Raw genomic sequence first — 22,723 nt, forward strand, 5'->3', positions numbered from 1 at the left:
ATGTGTGAGTGGGTTTGTGAAGGGCAGTTCTCATCACCATGTCTAAAGGGGATGGTGTGATGGATGGGTTCTGTCTTTCATCGTGTCGTTCTCCCGCTCAGAGGGTCTCCCGCTTCACATCCGTCAAGCCTGATCTCGAACCCGTGACCTCTCAAAACCTCATCACTGCTGTTAGAGCCACACTCTGCAAGCAAGGGGGTCAAGCAAGAGGTACACACAGTCTCCATATGGACACACAGAGAGGGCAAAACCTGTGATGTTCTTTCCGGTGTTGCACGCTTGAGGAAGCAATATGTCTGATCTTTAGATCTTTCAGACCCCAGGCCATAAAGATTGTGACGAGATGTACAAAATTGCTTTTTGTAGAGTTGCTTATCTACCCTGAGGTTTGAGAATGTGTAGCGCAGATCTCTAGATTAGCAGTCTGGCATTTTCAAGCTCTCTTTGATACAGTTAGGAGACTCATAGAATGCTGTAAATACTGTAAATAGAATACTGTGTTTTTATACATGTAGCCAGAATTACAGTGAGGAAAATAAGTATTTGAACACCCTGCTATTTTACAAGTTCTCCCACTTAGAATCATGGAGGGGTCTGAAATTGTCATCGTAGGTGCATGTCCACTGTGAGAGACATAATCTAAAAAAAAATCCAGAAATCACAATATATGATTTTTAAACTATTTATTTGTATGATACAGCTGCAAATAAGTATTTGAACACCTGTATATTAGCTAGAATTCTGACCCTCAAAGACCTGTTAGTCTGCCTTTAAAATATCCACCTCCACTACATTTATTATCCTAAATTAGATGCACCTGTTTGAGGTCGTTAGCTGCATAAAGACACCTGTCCACACCATACAATCAGTAAGAATCCAACTACTATCATGGCCAAGACCAAAGAGCTGTCCAAAGACACTAGAGACAAAATTGTACAACTCCACAAGCCTGGAAATGGCTACGGGGAAATTGCCAAGTAGCTTGGTGAAAAAAGGTCCACTGTTGGAGCAATCATTAGAACATGGAAGAAGCTAAACATGACTGTCAATCTCCCTCGGACTGGGGCTCCAAGCAAGATCTCACCTCGTGGGGTCTCAGTGATCCTAAGGAAGGTGAGAAATCAGCCCAGAACTACACGGGAGAAGCTGGTCAATGACCTGAAAAGAGCTGGGACCACCGTTTCCAAGGTTACTGTTGGTAATACACTAAGACGTCATGGTTTGAAATCATGCATGGCATGGAAGGTTCCCCTGCTTAAACCAGCACATGTCCAGGCACGACTTAAGTTTGCCAATGACCATTTGGATGATCCAGAGTAGTCATTGGAGAAAGTCATTTGGTCAGATGAGACCAAAATCGAACTTTTGGGTCATAATTCCACTAAACGTGTTTGGAGGAAGAAGAATGATGAGTACCATCCCAAGAACACCATCCCTACTGTGAAGCATGGGGGTGGTAGCATCATGCTTTGGGGGTGTTTTTCTGCACATGTGACAGGGCGACTGCACTGTATTAAGGAGAGGATGACCGGGGTCATGTATTGTGAGATTTTGGGTAACAACCTCCTTCCCTCAGTTAGAGCATTGAAGATGGGTCGAGGCTGGGTCTTCCAACATGACAATGACCCGATGCACACAGCCAGGATAACCAAGGAGTGGCTCTGTAAGAAGCATATCAAGGTTCTGGCATGGCCTAGCCAGTCTTCAGACCTAAACCCAATAGAGAATCTTTGGAGGGAGCTCAAACTCCATGTTTCTCAGCGACAGGCCAGAAACCTGACTGATCTAGAGAAGATCTGTGTGGAGGAGTGGGTCAAAATCCCTCCTGCAGTGTGTGCAAACCTGGTGAAAAACTACAGGAAACGTTTGACCTCTGTAATTGCAAACAAAGGCTACTGTACGACTTTCTCAGGTGTTCAAATACTTATTTGCAGCTGTATCATACAAACAAATAGTTTAAAAATCATGTATTGTGATTTCTGGATTTTTTTTTTTAGATTATGTCTCTCACAGTGGACATGCACCTACGATGACAATTTCAGACCCCCCTCATGATTTCTAAGTGGGAGAACTTGCAAAATAGCAGGGTGTTCAAATTTTTCCTCACTGTATTTATTATACCAGAGCAATTCAAAGATTGTTTGGCGGCTCGGCTAGGCTAATTGCAGTACGCTGATGAGCTGTGCAACTGCATTAAGACTGGTGTAAACGTTTCAAAGATGGCCGTACATCCAGGGACAATCCCAGTCATGGTGGTTCCTTGATAATGAAGTGATGCAGGATGTTTTAGGATGGTTCAGGTGTACTGACAAATCCTTCTATGCCGTATCTTTTCAGGCATCAGTTAAACGCTGAGATAAGGGTATAAATGTAGCAGAAAAGAAAAATAAATTAAAGGTAGTTTCTACTCTTTAAAATTAGTTTTTTTTTAATAAACTCAAAAGACAAAAGACTGGAATGCCCCATTTGAATAGGCTGCATGGTTTTTGAGCATTTGTAGAAAACACCTGCAAATTACCTGAGAACCACTGAGAAGGGAACTGAACCATGGTACGGTCAATGCAAACCCCAGACCAAGGGTTTTAGCAAGACCAGAGATTTATCCACTTGAAATCTCAGGCAATAGTGGTCTTTGAATAGAATCTTCTTACCAACACTGTTTCCATCAGCCAAGGAAAGATAATTAGCAACCTGCTATTTCTGAAGCTCTATTTGCTGCATTACAAAAAGAAAAAAAATAAATTAACACAAGGCAACTGAAACCAGTTTTGATGAACTTGCAAAATCTATTGCTGATCTGCCATGGCTGATGTGTCCTTGAGATGTGAAAGAAACGTGAAAGAACCACCTTTCATATCTGTCTGCGTTAAGCATTTCCCCCAGAATTCCCACGGTTGTCATGATGTAGTTTGGGTGGAACCTTCTGTTTTGAAGTTTGGTCATTTCTAATCACGAGGGTGCCTCATGCGCTTCAATCGACTTGCCGGTTTCTTCCGATCCTTAATTGGGGCAGGCATAGGAACTCGGCGAAGCATCTGAGGAGATGGATGTACATCTCCATGCTGAAAGCATGCTGTTGCTAAGAAGGATGGAAAATAAGCCTAGGATTCTGCTTGTTAGGGACATATTACACCATGGTAAAGTCGAAGATGTCACATCGTGTCTGTTGTGAAATGTCGCCCGGATAATGGCTGACAGAAAACTAAACCCGCGAGTAGCTGTAGTCAGTATTTATTTTTCCAGTCAAGAAATAGCTGATAAACAAATAGACAATATCTTGTGTCAGATTTTGTGCCATGGCTATTAAACGTGCTAACCAGACATGATCAAACACCTATTCTTGTAAATTAAATGCACTATGCTAGCTAACTAGCTTCCTGTGTTAATATAATACATGTCCAGATTTCAGCCTTGTATCCAAAACATTACTTTGCCAATTAACTTGGGGTTATAACAACTCAGGAATATACCTCAGGATTCTAGTGCAGGATTATATTTTAGGATTATAAATCAGAGCTATAACTCAGGATTATACCTCATGATTAGAGTGTGGGGCTCTAATTTAGGATTATAACTCAGGATTCTTGTGCAAGATTATATTTTAGGATTATAAATCAGGGCTATAACTCAGGATTATAGCTCAGGATTATAGCGCAAGGCTATAACTACAGACTATAACTCAGGATTCTAGTGCAGGATTATATCAGGGCTATAATTTAGGATTATACTTCAGGATTAGAATTCAAGGTTATAACTCAGGGTTATAGCTCTGGATTAAAACTCAGGGTTATAGCTCACCGCTGTAAATCAAGATTAATACTCAGGATTATAATGCAGCATTATAACTCTCAGGAGTTATAAAAGGTCAAAGTTAATGTTAATTCTGTTTCTGTTTCTGAAGAAAAGGACAAGCTAGGATCTAGCTAACCAAACCAGCAAGTATTCTGTATCATAACCTGTGTCATGGCTAATAAAAATGCTAACCAGACTCGTTTAAATACATTCTAAGGTACCTACTTGTTCAAACAAGTGTGTTAGTGCACTTAGCTAGCTAACTAACTTCCGGTGTTAATATATTACATGTCCAAACATCAGCCTCATATCCAAAACATTATATCGCTATTGACCTTGCTTATTAATATATGATTTATCCATCACTGTGGTTCGAACGAAATAAGTTTGTTGCCATTTTTGGATTTTGACCTGCTCAGCATGTCCCTCCATTTTTCCGTCGTTACAGCTGCAGAACTTGAGAAATGAGTTACTCGCCGTTTGTGCCTCCAGTGAACAGCCAATTAGGAACCTCTCACCTACTGCGGGAACTGGACGCCAATTTGATTCAGTTGAACGCAGTCGATTTCACATAAAAAAAAAAAAAAAAGAAAACAATGCTCGCTTGTTAGAGCCGTGACACACCGCGACAAAGTCAAAGAACTCGCCAAACCGACCAACACCTCCACCAGAGTGCTGTGTTTTTTTCTGTGAAAATTTGCACTACTGTACAGCGTACAGACGAGCAGAAAGACGAACAAGGGTGTTCCAGGAAGTGGTGGGTGACCATTTTTAAGTCCAGAAAGCAAAAAAAAAATCGAAGGTACAAATCAACTTTCAGTATTAAAAACGATAATGAGGTTTTTTTCTCTGACTGTAAAAAAGTGACAACACTGGAGACGCCTTTCATTAGTGTTATTATTATTATTTGTATCATGTTTTTTTAATAGTTACACGTCATCTAAAAGGCAAATCCTGCTTTTAACTATACTATACTGGCAAAAGTATTGGGACACCTGAGGTCTTTGGCTCTTCTTAAAACTGTTGAAGGCACAACATTGCCATGACATTTTCCTTTCACTTGAATTAAGAGACCGAACCCTGTTCCAGCACCATGATGATATGGTCTCCAAGGGTTTGAGTGGAAGATCTCCCGCTATAGAGCTCCAACCCTATTGACCACTTACACTGCTGCTGATTTGGAATGCTGGGTGCACCCCATGCCTCCTCATTTCACCTACATCGGGCCCAAATTGTGGCTGAATGGGAAAAAGCACCCTCCTAAATCTGGTGGAACACCTTCCTAGAAGATTGGAGGTTATCATGGAATGAGACGGTCTTAGATTACAAGTCCATGTTTAGGTGTTACTATAGAAACGATGGCAATATCGGCGATAATATTGGTTCGATCGAATCGTTAGACATCTTTAGACATTTTCACTGGTTTTTCTTTGCCCACTCAAGAAAAAACGCCATTCTTTTTCTCTCTCCGGCTGTAGACAGAGTGGATTTCGGATGACTCTCCACTCTCTTCATTCTCCCTTTGGGATCGAGCGTGTGCTCGGAGGAAAGACGGAGGCTTTAACAGAGGATGTGTTATACCCTGTTGGATTTTCCATCTGCTCCATCTTTCATCTCACTCCGTCTCTGCTTTTTTCTTTCCCCAATGACGATCTCTCCCGGGTTCCTCGTCCTGTATTTGTGTATTCTCCAGTTTGTCTGAGCAGTGCTGAGTGCAGTGTGAGCGAGAGAGAGAGGGAAGGGTGGTTTGTTTGTTTGTTTGTTTGCTCCTTGTCCCCCGAATATAATGGCATCCTTGATGGCGTTTCAGATCTTTCATCACACACATCACATCAATAATTCATCGCCGCCTCCCCGTGCGTGATTAGCGATGGCCTTCTAAATTGCCACCCACACGCCGAAGAAACAAAGTCAGAACCGACAGCGGAAAGAGTCCCATTTATTCCTGCTACATTCGCCGTGAAGCTGTTTACAGTGATTTTTTACTGCATTAGTGCGACTGTTAGAGCCAATTTCACCGTCAAAGTGCTGGTTTCAGTGTTATTTCATGTATTTAAAAAGGGAAAAAATATTTATGTGAATTTTCCTTATCACTGATATTACTGAGGGTTTTAGATCTGGGTTCTAGTGTCTGGTTATAACTCTAGGTTCTACCTTGGGTATCTAGTTCAGGATTATTACTCAGGATTCTCGCTTTGGGTTTTAGCTCAGGCTTATAATTCAGGGTTCTACAGTATACCTAGGATTCTAACTCAGGGTTCTCGGTTAAGGGTATAAATTAGAGATCTAGTTCTAGGTTTAAGCTCTGGGTTATCTTGTAAATCAAGGAGATGTAATCCTGAGCCATAAATCTATCAGAATTCTAGCTCATGATCATAACAAAAGATTCTAGCTTGGGGTTCTAACTCGCTCAGGATTTTAGCTCAGCGTTATGACTTAGGGTTCTAGCTCAAAGGCTTCACAGCTATGATACATAAATTGAGAAAATGCTTGGGTGTACTGGTTCCAGTTCAAAAGCCTTAATGCGTGAAGGTTTGAACTTCGCTCCTCCCCCTGGAATAACACAGCACCATCCAATGTTTTGGATCATCTGTAGGTTTTAACAAAGAATTTACTGTAAGAATACTGTGGAGACTTTTAGAAAGAATCTGGAAAATAGAAATCAATCTAAATTGTGAGTAGGGGGCTATTTTAATGTTTTAATACAGTAATCCCCTGCTTTATTGCGGTTCGAATCTTGGTTCATCGTGGAATTGCGTTCCCACATGACTAATTTGTTTCGGCGATTTTCCCGATCTCTCTAAAAGAAACTTTTTTTTTAAAAGTACACAGTAAACACTGCCTTATTTGGGAATGTACATACCATAATGCCGTTAAAGTAGCATTACTTAAAAAAAAGGCGGAGTTAAAGACATACGTCACGAGATTTAGCCAATGAAAATAAAGAACGTGGTGACGTGCATCTTTAACTCCGCCTCTTTTTAGGACACTTCAACCAATAAACAAGCAGAGAAATGACGTATAGGTGACTGCAGAACCGTATACCGTACAGTACGTGTACTATAAATGTGATGCAGTGAACCGTATTTCTACCAATTTAAACAAAATTGATCTCGCTAGATTCTTGCAAATGTTTTCTGTGTGTGTTTTAAGCGCGTGGGACGATGATTTACGGATTAAAATGCATTTTCGGGATGGCGTTCGTTTATCGCCGTTTTCCATTCAGCAGTTTGAGAACGTAACCACCGTGATAAACGGGGGATTACTGTATTTTCATTTGATATAAATATTATTTGAATTCTATTTCATACACATTTAATATGTGTATGATCATTTTCTTTTTTTCTTTTTTTTTTTTTGATAATTGACCTTTTTTGGGATTTCTAGGGCTCATTAGGGATTGCTAGGGTTTTCATTGGTGCTTGAATAACAAATCGCGTTTGTTTCACATACTATTTACTGTATCATGGTTCCCACGGGGTCTTAAAAACTGTAAAAGTTTACATTTTAAACAGGTCACAATTTTCTACCTCTGATGCGCTTTAAAATGCTCCTGAAGCACTTTCGAATGTAGTCTTTCGCTAGTCCAAATCTAATTTGCTTTATTAAGACTACAAATGAGACCAACATGTAAACGCCAATCAGGTTTCGTTTATTGGAGAGAATTTCTCTCAGATTGTACCACAGACATAGAACAGATTTTATACTTGGCTTGAAAAAAAAAAATTTAAGGCTCAGATTTGGGCGTTTGTGTTTTTAATGTCATACAGGTCTTATATTTCATTCTTAATGGTCTCAAAAAGGTCGTAACAACATCTTACATTTGACTTGGGGAAACCCTGTATATAGAAAAACTATTTTAGTGCGTTGTCAGATTTTGTGTAAAATAATGTTCTAAAATGAATGCTATGTCTTGGGACATGGAAGTCACCTTCCGCAGAGTCTCTGGTGGTGTTTCAGCACAGTAAACAGGGAACACGTCAGTTTTCAAGCCGATGTAATGAGCACTTAAGTGAATCTGCATATTAGGTGTTGACGAAAAAGGCTTTCAAATGATACAAATACAAATGATTGTAAAAATTGAAAAAATTATCCATTCTTTTTTTTCTTTCTTTTTTTTTTAGTTGCACACATTTCGATTCGGAGTCGAGCTCAGCATTTAGATGAGCCCCATCACAATTGTGACATTTTTTTTTTTTTTTTACAATATGTGACGAACAAACACTGCAGCAGAGACACTGGGGATTTAATTGTGTTGGGTAGAATTAATGAAGACCTTTCTCTCTCTCTCTCTCTCTCTCTCTCTCTCACACACACACACACACACACGATTCATCTTCCTCATCTTTTGCCTCTTGTAGGAGTCCGTCCGTCAGCACTATTGATTTCTCAGCCTCGACTCAATTTCCTACTTTCCACTCCAAATGTAACGAGCATTGCATGGTGCTGAATGTTAGGAATAAAAAAAATAATAAATAGAAGCAAAAAAAAAAGAAAGAAACATCTTTATGGTGGTAAACGTGGTGATATAAACTCTGTCTAGGTGTGAAGTGACTGCGAATGGAAACGCTAAACTAAGAGCAAACATAAGAAACGAACATCTGCGCTAAACTGGACCCAGATGTGTACCTTAGGCGATAATTTAACACTCCGTCGAAAAGATTTCGGATTGAAACAGGTCTTTTATGAGCTCTTACAAGGTCTTCTTGATGTTTAGCATCTCCCCAGGCCAGATTTTATATGTTTTATCTTTATTTTTAATTTTTTTTTTTTTTTTTTACGAAATTAAGCAAATCTGAGCAAATAGACTTCCTCCCGACCACCAGGGGGCACCATAGTTTACTCTAATTCGGCACAAAACAGGTTTCCGCCACAATTTTCATTTCGGAATTCCATAGTTTTCCAGATTCAAATATGCAAGAATTTGTTGTTTTGGTGTTTTTCAGTCAACGAAAACGTAGCTTTTTGAAAACGCTTTGATGATCTGTAATGTACGTTATGCGGTTCTTGCTGCTTTTTCTACAAATTATTAACACAAACATAAAGGCACACAGTTGTAATACATTTGGCAAGACCATTTATCTCATGGGTACAGCTATGGAGTTGAGGGCCATGCTCAGGGGCCCAGAAGCGGCAGCTTTTTAGTGGTGCTTGGATTTTACCTCACAACCTTTGGATCCAACGCCCACTAAGTTACCACCTTCTGTACAGATATTTCCTCTTTCACTTGAACTAGGAGACCCAAATTTGTTTGGAAATAAAGTGCACAAAGCCAGCTTCATGAAGATACATTGGTTGAAATACGTGGAAGATCTCCTGCAAAAGAGCTCCAACCTTATTGAACCCTATTGACCATCTTTGGGATGACTGCACCCCAGGCCTCCACATGTCACCTATAACAGTCCCTGAATTTACTACCACCCTTGTGTCTGCATGATCTAAACATTTATATCGATCCCAATTGTTGGGGAAATTGCTGGGTTGCATTTGCTCACAGCAAAATTAGAGTAACAGCTAAAGCAACAAAAAAAGAAGAGAAATTCAAATACAATATCCATATTGTCATATATTAAGTGAAATGGAACAAAATGTGTAGCAGCATGAAATGAATTTTTTTTAAATAATTATCCGTCATGTTGTGTATTAGACAGGAGAAATAGGGTGCCAACTGTTTTTAGCAGCTGATATGTATGTGGCATGAAAAAGGAGTGTAGTAATGAATCTAATTCAATCTTTGTAATGTTAGGAAGGTGGGGTTAGAGAGCAGGGTCAGCAATGATACAGCACCCATAGAGCACAAAGGGATAAGGGCCTTGCTCAAGGGCCCCAGGATTGGCAGATATTTTAAAAGAATCAGAATCATTTATTAATTCCATAAGGAAATTGTGGAACAGTGGTGTGTCCGAAATATGTACAAATTTACACTGACATTTATGGCATTTGGCAGATGCCCTTATCCGGAGTGACTTACTGTACGAATTAGCAGTTAAGGGCCAACAGTGGCAGCTGATTGTGATGTCCCGATCCAAAGAAAATGCCTTAACCACAGAGATACCACCCACCATACAAATGACTTTATACAGGCCCAACAGTGGCAGCTCAACAGTGGGCCCAACAGTGGCAGCTCAGGGGCCCAACAGTGGCAGCTCGATGGTGCTGAGATTTGAACTTATAACATTTCAAACCAAAGACAATGTCTTAACACAGAGATAAAACCCACCATACAAATGACTTCATACAGGACATTGGAAATTATTATTATTATACTTTATATTGTACAATATTTTATTGAATTCTATTCAACAAAAATAAATAAAGCATGTATTAAAAAATAGCAAAAGGAAAAAGGGAACAAAAAGAATGATACGTGTGATAAGGAAGTGCAGACGGGTGAACGCTTAAATGTTATTTAGCGCAAACGTACAGTTTATGTTCGCTTTATTATTAGCACGTCGACACCTGCTCTGAAAACGAATGAAAATCTGACTACCGTGCTCCGAAATCAAGATCGTATCCCAGAGATAACTATGAAGCGCGACAGCAAACCCCCGGTCGCGTTTCGGCAGCGCTCTCCTGCTCCTGTTTCCGGAGCGAGGTACGGAGCAGGAGCGTGGCCCAGCAGCCATTAATCTCCAACTCGGAGTGCAACTATATTAGGATGATGAATGTAGCCGTGTCTCCTGACGAGGGACTGGGAGCTCGCGTCAAAGAGCAGGGACAGGCAATGCTAGGGTGATTGGTGGGATCGCTCAGCTGCGTGCATGTGTATTTTTGGTTACGTCTAGAAAATACATGGTATCTCACAAAAGTGAGTGCACCCCTTACATTTCAGCAACCTTTTCACGGGACGATACTATAGAAATTAACCTTGGATATATTTTAGAGGAGTCATGTGCAGTTTGTGTAGCAGTACAGATTTACTGTCCTCTAAAAATTACTTAACATAAAGCCATTATTGTCTAAATAACTGCCAACAAAATTGAGTACACCCTCAGTGATAACAGCTGTACGTCGTGTATTTGTGCAAAGCCACACGTCCTATTAGTCATGTTAATGTTTTTGTCTGCTTGACAGGACCATATAAATGTGTTTATCGTGTATTTGAGAAGTTAAAATTTGGTGCTTTGAGTTCATTTCTCTTATATTGACCACTGGTTGTTCAACATGGTACCTCATGGTAAAGACTGTCTGAGGATTTGAGAGTTAGTATTGTTGCTCTCCACAAATATGGCCGAGCCTATAAGATCATCAGTAACATCCTGAAACTAAGTTATAATACAGTGGTCAGGGTCATACAGAGGTTTTCCAAGACAGGTTCCACTCAGAACAGACCTCGCAAGGGTCCATCAAAAAAGTCGGGTCCTCGTGCAGTGGGTCAGGTGCAGAAGCTTCCTTCAAAAAACAGACGCATGAGTGCTGCAGCATTGATTTAGGTTGCAGAAGGTCCTCATGTGAGTGACCATACCAAAAGTGCTCTATAAAGTTATGGTTTTCATGGGTTGGAGTGGAAGTATTTCAGTGGTATTGAGACACCTCAAAATTCTAGATGTGGTTCCTTCCCAAAACCCAGCTCTATGGAGATTTCCTGTATATAAAATCTGTATATACTTATGTTGATAGCCACCGTTTGGGCCATGTGACATCTGTAACATTGATAGCCCCTATTTACTCCAACCTCAAGCACATCATCTGCATATTACACCGATCGCATCCTAGATGAATGTAAAAGTCACAGTGAGGACACAACGGGCTCGGCAGGTCTGTGTTTAAACAGGTCGCTTACAGACACTACAGATATCAAACCAGCATCTGATAATACATACGTTATCTTTTTCATTTCTCCTCATACCTTTAAAATTAGTTTTAAAAAGACATTTTATTCATCCAGCACACATTAAGGGCATTTTGATTTAACCATTTTGAACCAGGAGAACCAACACTGTCAGCCATTTTGGACTGGAAGAACCAACATTGTCAGCCATTTTAGACCGGAAGAACCAACACTGTCAGCCATTTTAGACAGAGAGAACCAACACAGTCAACTATTTTGGGCTGGGAGAACCAACTTTGTCAGTTATTGTGGACAGGTGAACCAACACAGTCAACCATTTTGGACCAGGAGAACCAACACTGTCTGCCATTTTAGACAGAGAAGACCACCACAGTCAGCCATTCTGGACCAGGAGAACCAACACATTCAACCATTTTAGACTGGGAGAACCAACACATTCAGCCATTTTGAACTGGAAAAACCAGTTGTTGTGGAAACCTTGACAGCGAAACAGAAATGTCTCCTCGTGACATGTTTACAGCCTGACAGAACTCCAGACAAACAAAAACTTGTTTTTGAACAAACACCGGAATACATGTGATAGTTACAAACAGCACTTGGTTCAGTTCATGTCGTATTTATTCAAATTAAACACCTTCAAACCCACGTCTGTCCGTTCACTGACGCGAGTATGAATGTAGTAAATAATTTCCTGAGCTGAGTACATTTATTACTTCGCCTCCCCTAACGATCGCTTGAATATATTAAAATCTTCAAGCAGTATTGAGTCTCCTGATTGCTGGAGAGGTGAAACTTCCAACCCCCCTCCCCACCACCACCACCATCCCCGCGGTCCCGGGATTGATTTCCGATAATGATTGCATCATAGCAGAGCTAAAGAAGGGAAAAAAAAGACTCTTCTTTGCACATGGGGACTGCATTTATCATAAACATGGAAGAGGAAATGAAGAAATGCAGGGAGGAAAGAAGGCTAACATATAAACAACCACCTGCTGCTACTTAGAAATGCTGAATAGACTTCAGGAAGCGGCTTCATCAGTCACGGCCGCTATGAATAATGCAGGTGGTTTGTTTGAGGATGGCGGGGCCGGGGGGGTTTTTTGTGGACATTTTTGAGCTGTGTATGTGTGTGTGTGTTTGGTATCCATATAAAGTAGCGCAATCGGAACATGTTGGCATCTTATAGTAAGCAGATTTATATGCTAGTAAGCAGAACTTGTGCTATTTTGGGTCACCAGGTGCCTCGTCCTCATCGCACCCCCAAAACTCAGATTAAAAAAAACCTTTCGTTTTACAAACCAAATTATTGTACTGTAATAGCATAACATTTTCCATTCAATTGAACTGGGAGACCCACACCTGTTTCAGCTCCATGAAGATATGCTTTCGATGGGTTGGAATGGAAGATCTTCTGCTATACAACTCAAACCCTATCGAGTACATTTGGGATGAATTGGAACACACCCCAGACCTTCTCATCTCCCCTACACCACACGGCCACAAATCTGCACAAGCACACTCCGAATTCCAGAAGAGTGGAGCTTATTGTGAGAGCAAACGGGGTCTCCATGTGGAATGGGATATTCAGAAAAGGGGTCAGGTGTGCACAAACTTTTGTCCGTATCGTTTGTCCGGATTCCGACTTTATTACCATCCCAAACAAAAAGTGCTAATTGGTATGTGAAAGTTTGCAGCCGTGTGTTAGCGATTCACAGCGAACGCTTGTGTAAGTCGCAGCACATGTGTAGTAGGAGGAAGTGTGGGCACGTCTTAGCTGTTCTCTAGAGCCATCAGAAAGGCTGGAAAAACTGCTTCCAGAAGAATTTTCTGAACATTTTTCAAAATAACCATCAAACACATATGGGGATATTTATATTTAACACGGTATAGGTGATCTCAGTCGCATAAACAATGAATTGAAAGTCAGCCAACTGTGCATTTTTGATACGTTTCAAAGCAGCTGCTCAAATCCTAGCATTCCTAAGAGCTAAGATAAGATAAGATAAACCTTTATTCATCCCACAGTGGGGAAATTTCTAAAATTTCTAAAATTCTATTATTTATTATTACCCTTTTATATCTCATGATTTCGAATATTTTCATATATATAAACATAACCCAGCCATTAGGGAGACACAAGCCAGTGCAGTCTTAGTGCCGGTCCCAAGCCCAGGTAAATGGGGAGGGTTGCGCTAGGAAGGGCATCCAGCGTAAAAACATGTGCCAAATCGAATATGCAGATCACAAATATGCGGATAAACATACGTCCTTTTTCTCAAACTGTCTCGCTAATTGGTGCGCCATCACGGCCAGTAATAGTTTCTCTCAATTCCTAAAGACTATCAGAATCACTGACTTAAATTCGAATATATTTTTCAATATAATATGTATTAAATTATTCCCAACAGTTCTTTTCATTTTCAGTTTCTATCCAATCGGTTTTTAGCCGTCACGTCACGCGTCTTCCGTGCTCAAAGGGAACTGCTAAAGGTCAGAACTGTTAACATTGCAGGCGTCGTATTAATTCAAATCCATGTTGCTGTTTCTTTAACCAATCAGATTTCAAGTCATCAACTCCGAGGCCCTCTAGCGGGCATCCAACAACATAGGCCAATTTCACGTCCTTTGATTGGACGGTCAGAGCAAAGTGCACACGGTAAAATCTATACGTGTGGATTTAATAGCTGTTTTTTTTATTTATTCCACAATGAATGACAGAGGAGAAGAAATCGATCTGGTCACAGATACATTTACAAAACAGCCTTTTTTTAAAAAAAGAAAAAAAAAATAACGTCGTGAGGAAAGGGGGCGGCCAATGCCGTTCAAAATTTTCTGCTTTTTTTCGTGAACTGTTGTACTACATTAATAGGTGGATTTCTCGGGTAGGACGCCACTGATCATCATCACTGGTATTGCGCTATTTCTTTTCTTCAAAACTCCTGTCTTGTGTATCCCGAAGACTTTATACAAAACTTGTCTGATTATCTTGGGGGAAAAAAAAACAAGACAAATCAACACTCTCACACCTGCCCCAAGAGCCAATCACGGCTCAGAGAAGCGGTGTGACTTTTCCTTTTTAACCACGTCGGCACATACGGGTCTGTCTCCCGCCCCACGACTCTTTCTTCATAATGAGCTTCTCGTGATAAAAGAAAAGAGCGAATCTGAATTTCCAATCAGCCTCTCAGATATGATGTGGCAACTTCCTTTTTTTTTCTATTCCACAGCTGTGTCTATGTCGGAGGATTTATTCTGCACCTTGGGCTGATTAAATTCAGCATGCTACTGTATGAATGTGGGAACATGGCTAACTATTCCAGGTGAATGCTTCATTTAGGTTCCTTTTCGGTGCTTTATCTTAATGATGTCAGAAGCAGTCGAGAGAAAAATGAGCCGAGGCTCCCGTACGAGGAAACAAGGGAAGTCAGTGTAGTATGACTCGCGACTCCGGGATCTCGGCGAATGAAGGATGGTGTTCAGAGGAAGCAAATTAGCACACGAGGTACAATCAATGAAGCGCGGTGGAAATCCGATACGTTATTACGTGTTATTTTTGAAGACGATACAGAAATAAAGGAAGGATCGCTGCGTTCTGGCAGCTGAAAAATCTGGGAGTTGAAACTAGAACACTTCCACCATACGATATCTAGAGCAATCTGAACAGTGGTTAGGGGCCTTGAATAAGGGCCCCATAGACCTTGACTGCGCTAGGATTTGAACAGAACCTTTTGCTCAGAAGCTGAATGCCTGTGTATAAAGCTTCAAAATTTCAGGTCCTCACACTGGAGACTCCTTCCAACGTTGCTATAAAAAAATGAACCAACGATCTCTGACCAATCGCATTCCAGTATTTCTCCAGAACTCTGATGGTTTTCTCAGCCAATACTTTTCACATCCTGATGAGAAGCATACTGTATGTCAGGGTCTACATAAGCTCTCCTGAGATATGAGCTTAAACTCGTCTAATCACAGATTCCAGAAACTCAACTGCTGATTCACTGCTCCCCGCTGCCACACAACGAGGAGATCCGAACTAATTGGAGAGATTGTTCACCAGAAATGACCGTTGTGCCGAAACCTTTAAGAGTTTTTAGAGATCCGTCCTTTCTGCTAGCTCGGAACCTAATTGGCAGCATTAGTATTATTAGCTGATGTATTCCTTTAATTTTAAACCCCCCTGAGGGTGACAGTCATTCCCCCCAAGCCACGAGAGAGCCGTTATTTACTCACCCCTCTGGTTAGTCTTGTTAGACGCTCAGTGTGTTACGGTGCTCTCTTGATCTACAAAAAAACCAGTTAGCATCTGCAGGATTTTCCATTCTCATGTTCTTAGCATCCAGTCTCGAGATCGTGAACAGCTGCTTTAGCTTTGAAGAAAAACTCAACCTAATGCTTCCTCCAAGAATGCCCGGTAACACCTGATAGCTAAAAACAGCTGTCTGGCCTGAAGCATTCTAGGCCCGTTTTTTTTTTTTTTTTTTTAGCCCATGAAAAAAAAACATAGCATGAGATAAATGTATCCATGTTTGACCTGGTTACAAGCTGAGAAAATATATTGTCTTTGGGGCTTTCTAATGAGGCTTTTAGCCCAAGTTAAATCTGCCAAAGGCTTGTATATGCTGGTATAGTTTAATTAGAAGGTGCTAGGATGCCGCATTCATCAGGAAAATCTATTGTGCAATTTCCATCTAGTCAGGGATGTGTTTTGTATACACATTTAGAGCTACAATGGAGCTTAAATCATGAATGCCTGCAATCTGATTTCACCTCTTATGTTCAGCTGCGGAAGAGGTACGGTAGATGCCCGAGGTGTTTCTTCAAGCTCTAATCACAAATCATCAGTGTCAGGGTTACTACTAGATGGTGATTGCATCATAGTGGCCCCAGTCACGGCGTATGGAAGATGGTAGCCTGAATCACGTCACCACGGGTGCACCACTCCACCACCACTTCAATGTCCAGCTTTCATCACCTCTCTTTCCTTTCTCCCTCTTTCTGTCGAATAAACATGCTCCTGAGGTTCCAGGGACCAGGGTCCCCAACCTTTTTTTCTCTTTGGGTCTGCCTGGTTCATCCTGGAGTCCTACCTTCGGAAGGAGTCCTTCTCAGTTGATGGTTCCACACCTACAGCTCAAAGATTCATGACGCCTCTGAGCAACTGAAGAATTTTGAGGACAGATTTGGACTGTAATTAATATCAACAGTTTACTACAGGATGGAATAGACATTCGGTGTCAGCCAGATGAGGACGGTTCCCTTTTGAGTTTGGTTCCTCTCAAGGTTTCTTCCTCATACCATCTCAGGGAGTTTTTTCTTGCCACAGTCACCAATGGCTCAGTAATGAGGTATAAACAATTATAAGGAACTACCTTATAGGTAGTATTATCCCTTGTTTGTTTTTCTTGTCATGGTTGGATCTGTGAAGGTCCGAATGAAGTGGTCCTGGTCCATTATGAGATACAATTTATGGAGACTGAGTAAAGTAAGGGAGTTGTTTGGTTCACCACAATTCTACAGCTCCAGAAAGTTCCCTGACAGCTTCATTTGTACCGAATTACAGTCTCTGGCCTGACTCATGAATATTAGCCATTGGCTAGTTTGTCGCTGTGCGACGGAACTCAATGAATAATTGGGGGATTTTTTGGAAACCCAATTTGCTTTTTGCCTCATTTTAATTATGTGCAGCAAATAAACCAAAAATGCAATTCTGATTTGGACTGTAGAAACACCTCAGATGTTAGAAGTCGAATTCTTGGTGCAAAACCTTTCACCAAATCAAAATAATTAAAAAAAAAATAATTCCTGCAACAAAAAGGGAACCTTCAGATGCCTCAGATGTCCTCTTGACTTTCAGTTCTACTTTAGAAGAACTGCTTGGTGTGCCAGGGCGCATTTATCACGTTCGACTGGAGCGTAAACAAGAGACAGAAGGAGGTGAGAAACATTGAGGTCCTCAGAGACACAGAGACAGGTCACCACTCACAAGCATTCTGGCATCCCACCTTTACCGAGCACAATGCCTTTATGACGCCCTCTAGGGAATAGGAAGCCTTTTTATCCATGAAAAACATGAAGGCTATATTTAAACCATCCTGATTATGCTAAACAAGGTCCTCGGAGACCAGAAGCATCCAAATCATACACAGATAACGGGTGAGATCATGCGTGTCAAGGTTGCTTCACCTGATCAGTCCGGGATCGCTAACAACAAGCCTACAGAGACATAAAGCCTCTCTTCCGACACAAGGTTGGCGTGGTTATTTTAAGCGCCGGGGTTATCAATCTCGGCCGATCGAAGAACGCCATGACAGAGTTGTAAGCACGGATGATGGTTGGCCCTGAAGCCAGAAAACCTGGATGTTCTAATCACGACCCTCCGTGGCTCTGTTGAAATCAAGGTTAGCCTCGGTTCAACTTTTAATTTTCAATTGTCGAGCCTGATAGTGCAAGATTTATTGCTCTGGCGTCTTGAGCCCACACCCGTTTTTTTTGCCCCCTCGCACAAATCGCTTTCAGAAATTGATTTTCTCTGAGCAATTAGTCATTTTAAGGGCTAGAAGTGTTAGCGTTTCATGAGGCAAACCCTCCCAGGTCAGCCCTTGCAGCCATTGATATTTTCAATTTGGTGCCTCGAATTTGTTTCCTCGAACCGTTCCGTTTCATTTATCTTAAGAAAGGAGAGATACACATCCTGGGCTTAACTCTGCGAAGCCCATCAAAATTAGATGAAATCCACACAGAGTTCTAATCTCTGAATGCACAGCACATTGCGTTTTATTCGACTTTCGAGCTCAGGCAGATTAATGAGCAGTATCGGCCCGGTCTGGCAGGACTGCACAGATTAATGAGGCCAGACCTGCTCGAGACTATACAGAATGTGCGCAAAAAAAATAAAATAATGCAAACGCTAGCTCGTCTGGAACGTTTTCGACTCCATCATAGATCTCTTGATCGCTACTTTAAATGGCAGGGAAGCTAAAGCCATGATAGCTCGCTAATTAGGTTGATGCTTGTTTGCTCGATGTTTTGTGTATCTTTATCTGTCTTGTATTGTCTGTTTGCACTGTCTTTTGTCTGCACTGTTAACACTAGGTGGCACATGCATCTTATGTGGCTAGGACAACTTATTTTAGTTCTTAGCTCTGTGCTCTGTGATGTAGCTCTTTGTTGTTTTTATGTAGCACCAGGGTTCTGGAGAAACATTGTCTCATTTCACTGTGTGCTGTGTCAGCTTTATATGGTTGAAATGACAATAAAAGCTTTTTGACATGACTTGAAGTTAGAACAAAGAGCAAACGTGAAATTCTGTGTGAAATTGGGCAAATCTGCCACAGAGATCTTTGACAAGGTGTTAAGAGCGGCTTTAAGAGTGAAAGAACATCACTGGAAGAGATCAGGAAGACCTTTAACTAGCTCAAATGGCAATAACATTCAAACCTTTCGGCAACTCGTGCATAATGACTGTCGGAGAAGAATCCACATGATCTCACTTCCGCACTTGACATTTCGGAAGGTGCTTGACACGTTCGGAAATGAAGACTTTCAGGACACGTTCCAGAAGTGACAGGAACGCTGGGAGCACGATTTTTTCGAAGGTGATAGTGTGAAAACTTGGATAAATAAAGTACTTTCTTTCTAAACAGAGTCTTAAAACCTTTTGATACCACTACACATAACCTCGCATATTGCATAGGTCACTTGTCCCGCTAGCATCAGTTTTGCTGTTTTCTCAAGACGCAAGAGAATTGAAATATATCCAGTTTGACCATTAAATACTACCAAAATTAGCGCAGAAACTTTTACGTTTCTTGTATTAAAATCCAAATTTGAATCAAGTTTGCAGTTTCGTCAGTGTTGTTAGGTCAAATCCCATGAGCATTCAGTTATAGGCTTTATGCTAACTTAGCCAGGCTTATAAAAAAAGAATAAAAATGAAAGAAAGTAAGAAAGAAAAAGAGATTGGATTGTCATCAGTTTGATGAGTCAGGTCAGAGACTGTAATTCAGGTCAAATGAAGCTGTCAGACAATGTTCTGGATCTGGAGAATTGTGTAGCGGTGTAAGGCTCTTCATCTCGAGTGAGCTGGCTTGAAGCGCCGAATGAACCACTCGAGCGCAAGTTCATTACCGGAATACAAAACATGGTGCGCTAACGCTCGAGCGGAATAAGGAGTGTAAAAACAAAGCAGGTGAGACACGTGATGTTTTAAGATGGACCGCGGTGTCCTTTTTTCTGGAGCTGCACAGGGATTTAGCAAAGGGAAAAAAAAACCTAGGCTAGATGAAGGGAAGGAGGGAGAAGAGGCATATTGATCCAGCACCTCTGTCTTTGGGCACAGTGTAGCGGGGTCCCCCGCCAGGAAAAACAAATCACATCGGAGGAGTGATGGATGTGGCGCTGCAGGATGCGCCAGCTTTGCCATCTGGACCGATGACACTGTATCTCAGCCCTGCGCATGGCGAATTCAATTTACAGCCAGTGCAGCCGCTTCTTCTGGCATGAATGCATTGAGAGACCGCCCAGACCCCCCCCAGCCCCCCGCACACACACCCTCTAGCAAACCCAGCACTAAGCCTTACACAACAAACAGGGATTGGTAAAGAAACACGAGGCGTACATTGACTCCCACTGTCCAATTAGTACCCTGTAGGATTCATAGCATTTTTTACATTAATTTTTTTACTATTTTAGATATAAAAGGTTTCTGGACCCCTAACCATCAGATTGTTACATGTTTCTTGAACATCCCATTTCACATTTACTCCCCATTTGCTCTTAAAGTAACCTCCACTCTTCTGGAAAGATGTTCCACCAGATTTTAGTGTGTTAAGGGAGATTTTTGGAGATTCATTCAGCCAGTAAGTAAAGTCAGGTACTGATGCAGGTGGGATGAAAAAGCGTTGGGTGCAGTCAGAAAATTAGATTGAAAATTCATCCCTAAGGTAGTAGGAGATTCGATTCCAACTTGTGTAAAGCAAATCTTAGCTGGGACAGGTTTGGGTCTCCTAGTCTAAGGTCTCCTAGATATCCTATGCAATTGTAGCCTACTACTTTGTGCTAAAAGGAAGAACAACAGAAGTTGTTCTGTCCAGAACCCTACAACCGTCTAAAGTGTTTCCCATCAAACCACTCAAAGCAGCCTTCTCATTTTTTTAGAATAAATATTGAACCCTTAAGACTTCTCCAGATTTCCATTATAGAGCCCCATACCAGTGTCAGAATCCCCCCAGTGCCTTTTTGCTTGAACACCGCGTGGGCCTTGTAGACCCAGCATTCTTGTTTAGTGGCTGTCATTTTGCCCATAGTTGTATTGTCGTTTACTAATCAGCCGACCTTCCGTGTTTGATATTGCCTGTGAATTTGTTTGCTTCCTATTACAATAACAATGCTCAAATTTTTCTTATGTAAAACTTTAAAACAATTCCAAGTCCAACCTTAAGGATACCATTGAAGCCTTAAGGGACCTTTGGGTATAAAAAGTCTACAACAGAATGCTTCTCTTTCAAGAAAATATAGTGGATTGTTGAAAGTAAGATTGAATCAATTCTTATCAAAACCATTGAATAAGTATTTTTGAAGCATAGAACTCTATGGAATTGTTTGCTTTTTTTCCACCCCTCAAAAAAGCGAGTGGGAGGGAGGAAAAAGGACAGCCACAACAGGTCGGTTCACAGGCGTCACCGCTGTTCTTCATTAAGTATTTTGATCTATGTCACACTGGTGTCTGGTCGCTCAGTGCTCACGCGGCACTACTGGCACACACACACATGCCTCCGCTTCCTCGGCTTTTATGCGCCTCCTGATCACTGAAACGAGAGCACAGACATCAGGTTTTATTAGTTGCAGGTGAGGCAAATCCCCGCTTACCTGCGTCTTGCCCCGCCCCCCATTCACAAACCGACGCTCGGCCATGCCCCCGCTGCCACACAGACATTTGCATCGGAAAATTCAATATTAAATGAAAAAACACTTATATACCCATCTGTATTACACATGGGGTCTAACAAATGTCAATTAGTAAATGTGATTTTTTTTTCATTGATTACATTTTATTTAAATCAATTAAATGTGTGCCTTATTAAATTTCATCAATATAATTTCATTGATATAAATACACTTTTTTTGTTATAAACAGAATTGCTAGTCAAAAACTATTTTCGGGAAACAGATCGGGTACAACCGGTATTATAGATACACAAAAATTGGTCGTGAATTGTCTGTAAACGTCCTTCAGATAGGAAGTACACACGTTTTGCGCAGTACAAATTGTGTTTCCGGTACAAATCGAGTAGCCACAAATGGTAAATTATTAAATACTAACAGATTGCACCATAAGTCAATTTGGATTGGTGCTCCTAAAGGGCAAAACACACAAAATAAATATTCCATAGAGCAATTTTGCAAGCTAATAGCAACATGTGCCCTTATCCAGAGCGACTTTAACTTTATCTCATATAAACAAACTGAGCAGGTGAAGGTTAAAGACCTTGTTTAGAGGCTCAGTTACATCCTAGTGTTCCTGGGAATCGACATCTTGACCTTCTGATTTAAAGTTCAGTTTCTTATCTAGTGGATTGAAGATCCCTTCCATGGTCTGATACTGGGTCACAACCTGGTGGTGGAGGACCTCTGCTTTAACAAGGCAAATTCTACTATACTTCATGTTTTCAGATTCGAAATGGAATGGAATTATTTTAAAAAGCAAAGGAAACTTTAACTGTATTCATAACCTTTATTCAATTCTGCAGTGTAAAGAATTAAAATAGAGTGATGTAATGAACTATTAAATAAGCAACAATGGATGTACCTGGGTGTGCTGTGCTCCAAGTTATTGGAATAATTAGAAGCAGATATTCAGTTCTCCCTGGAGGGACAACCAAAGAACCCTATCTAAAGATCTAAGCACTCGGGAGTTGGATTCCTGTCCTGGCTCCTGCCTTCTACTTATTTCTAGAGCTTTAAGATTTGTGAAGAAAGACTGGAAGGTGTTTTAAAATAAACCTTCTCCCCCTGAGTGGTGCCACCTCCAAAACCGTACCTCCTAGATGTTCTTTTCACTTCCACCAAGGACGGAAAAATTAGGTTAGACTTTTTAGCGTGCTAAAGCCTGAATTAAATCATTCTTCTTAAAAGATCACC

General features: G+C 41.0%; 1 protein-coding gene across 30 annotated transcripts in view; it reads left to right on the plus strand.

Annotated features, from left to right (window-relative positions):
• The window catches only part of LOC124381709 (neurexin-1a-like), a 316,092-nt gene that overhangs the window by 276,101 nt on the left and 17,268 nt on the right, over window positions 1–22,723 (plus strand). The window lies entirely within an intron of this gene.

Source organism: Silurus meridionalis, chromosome 28 (genome assembly GCF_014805685.1).
Source record: "Silurus meridionalis isolate SWU-2019-XX chromosome 28, ASM1480568v1, whole genome shotgun sequence".
Lineage (NCBI taxonomy): Eukaryota > Metazoa > Chordata > Actinopteri > Siluriformes > Siluridae > Silurus > Silurus meridionalis.